Source organism: Tasmannia lanceolata, unplaced genomic scaffold (assembly GCF_043159265.1).
Source record: "Tasmannia lanceolata isolate RefF3 unplaced genomic scaffold, GAP_Taslan_0.1 ptg000037l, whole genome shotgun sequence".
NCBI lineage: Eukaryota > Viridiplantae > Streptophyta > Magnoliopsida > Canellales > Winteraceae > Tasmannia > Tasmannia lanceolata.
Genome location: NW_027518714.1, coordinates 51601221 through 51604224, shown reverse-complemented (window position 1 = coordinate 51604224; position 3004 = coordinate 51601221). Strand labels below are relative to the sequence as shown.

At 39.9% G+C, this 3004-nt stretch overlaps 1 pseudogene; it reads left to right on the top strand.

Annotated features, from left to right (window-relative positions):
* Window positions 1-2063: 2063 nt before the first annotated feature.
* On the top strand, window positions 2064-2441 carry LOC143861553 (pluviatolide synthase pseudogene; annotated as a pseudogene).
* Window positions 2442-3004: the final 563 nt, after the last annotated feature.

Genomic DNA, 3004 nt, shown 5'->3' with positions numbered 1-3004 from the left:
TTAAAGAAGAAAAGACAAGCTGAGCTTGTGCAATTATTAAAACAGGGTAGTGCCAATATCAGTAGCCTATACCAAGCAAAAAAAAAGAGTGAGAGTAAAAACTGCCCTTTACTTTTCGTTTGTTTTTCTCTTGGCTTGATTCTGATGGAAAATCTAACCACTAAAAGAAAAACCCTTGAACCCATTTAGGGACGGATTTATAACCTTCCCCCAAAATCAATCACAATAAAAGATGGGAAATGATAAATGCACCCCTTTTCATCACCAGCGATACCTAAGTGCAGTGTACGTGGAAATCAAATCCATTGAATCCTCTGACGTGAAGTACATCAGCCCCTTTGCAGTCATTGATACACTGTTGCTGGGTGTCCCTGGTGATGAAAAGGGATGCATTTATCATTTCCCTAGATTTACTGTGTAGGAAATTAGTACTGTCTCCATTAGTAGACATCTAGGGACGGCTTTTGAAATCTGTCACAAAAAATATAGTATTAGCGACGTCGCTAACAATATATTTTTATAATATTTTAAATATACAAAAATTACATTTTTAGGGATGGATTTAGAAATCCGTCACTAACAATATTTCTAAAATATTTTAATATACCAAAAATTATAATTTTAGGAACGAATTTTGATATACGCTTATAATATTTTTAAAATATTTTTAGGGCTGTGATAAATTCGCCCCTTCCAGGATAAATTGATCCCCCACATTTGACAGTTGTTGACCGGTACTACATTGGTACAACTAGTCTCTCTCTCTCTCTCTCTCTCTCTCTCTCTCTCTCTCTCTCTCTCTCTCTCTCTCTCTCTCTCTCACACACACACACACACACACACACAAAATAGACTGCCGGTAATTGAAATTACTCATAAATAGATCTCGAGTGAATAAAATTACTAAATTTCTATGCTTTTTTCTTATAGTATTTTCCGGGGACATATACCGGTGGCTCTTATTGTCTGCCTGTAAAAACACTATATACCACCTGTTTTTAGGGACCATTGGTATAAACCCACTTTTTTTTTACCGGCGAATATATACCGGCTGTCCATAAAAACCGCCTGTAAAAATTACACCAACACATTTTAAGGACTGTCGGTAAATGTCCTGCAGTAAAAAAAAATCCTGTTGCCGCAATTGTTACTAACCTTCATAAAAGATACCCATGGGCCCACCTCAGCTTCTTGTATATGATCTAATCCGTTGATCTTAACTACAGGCATAAGTAGGGCCAAAATGCCATTGAGAACAACTTGATCGGATGGCCTAGGTCCTTGATCCAACAAATACCATTTAGGGTTCAACCAAGAAAGGATTATGCATGTAGTGCATTATCTTACGCAAGGGATGTCCGTTTAGGATATGACCAAGATCTTATTTATCTTCCACAGGATCAATGGTCATCATGCCCCCTTGTGGGACCCAAAACATCCTTAGACCATTGATATTAGAAGTAACTTTTTGTGTAATCATTCTTTTCATTAAATCCTAAATCAACAACAGTTGCTTAAGCTCTAATAGCTTTCCTCGAATTAAATGAACCAGACAAAATCTGCTAAAAAGTGAGCCGGGAAATGGCTTTCCGTGAAATTGCATAGCAATTCACTAAACTAAAGTCTAGAATGTTTTGAACTAGAAACCCTCCTTTTTTAAATTAAACCCTTCTACAATTGGTCAATTAAACAAGGATAGAACAGCCACACAGAATCATTTTTAAGTAGATTTTGTCTAATTCATTTGAATTCATCTAAGGTGGCTTTTCTCTCCCGCAAAAAGTGAGCCGCCAAGTGGCTTTCCCCAAAATTGCTTAGCAACCACGAGAGGGTGGTGAGGATTGAAGAGATGAGTTGTTAGAGTCAAGCAAGGTTGCTTGAAGCATTACACCCTAGGTATCTAGTTTGGAATAACTAGTTTGTTGCCTCCAACCCCTATATATAGAGATACACTAGGGTTATTGACTGGTTAATGGATTCTAGCCCATGTAGGCCCACTACACCGGTCCATTATCTTATTGGGCTTATATTCGAACATATTTAGGTTATACTATATACCCAACATGAGTAAGTTGCACTATCTACAAGCCGTGAAGGAGACAATGAGGATGAAACCAATAGCGCCATTGACTGTGCCTCACATGGTGGCGAAGGAGACAAAGTTGATGGGAGAGACGGTGAGGGTCGGCACGGAAGTGATGGTGAACATTTATGCAGTGCACCATGACCCCAAGTTGTGGGAGGAGCCCTATAGTTTTTGGCCCGAGAGGTTTTGGGGGAATGGTGGGGAAAGCAATGTAGGGTTGGAGAAGGGGTTCCTTCCCTTTGGAGGAGGGATAAGAGTTTCTGACAGTCAACTGCCAGATAAGACAGAAGTGCTAAACTTTGTTGTGGTGATGAAGAGCCCGCTTGTAGCCCGGATCTTGCCTCGTAACATTTAGAAATGATATGCCCACCCCCACAGACTTTTAAGTTTTGTGAGAAAGAGGGGCTAAAATGTTGGGAAAGTGGTGGAAATATCATTTTCAATATAAATATAAATAAACTATATAAACTATTGGTGAGTGGGAGTCATTCGGTGATGATTAACCAGTAACAATTACTCCATTTGGATGAAAGTTGAGCAGACATAGATATAAGTTAAATGACATAATTTACAGAAGGTTATTCATATGGGCACTGATGGGGTATAAAAAACAGTGGCCTCAGGATGGCCCACCATAAATCCAGCGTCAGCTCAGGGGTATTCTGGCAATTACCTCAGAGTAGGTAAACTTAAACCTATAACAGGTCGACACCTGTCCTGGGGTAGGTAATCCAACCACCCCAGGCTTCCCTCTATAAAAGGGCTTTCAGAGCTCAAACCAAAGGGTAATAACTTCTCAACCAACTCTCGAAACTCGCTCTGCACTCCTTCTCATACTGACTTGAGTGTCGAAGGGCCTGTCCAGAGTAACAACTCCGGGTTGGTATTCTGACCTCGTTTGCTCCTGTGCAGGGCTCA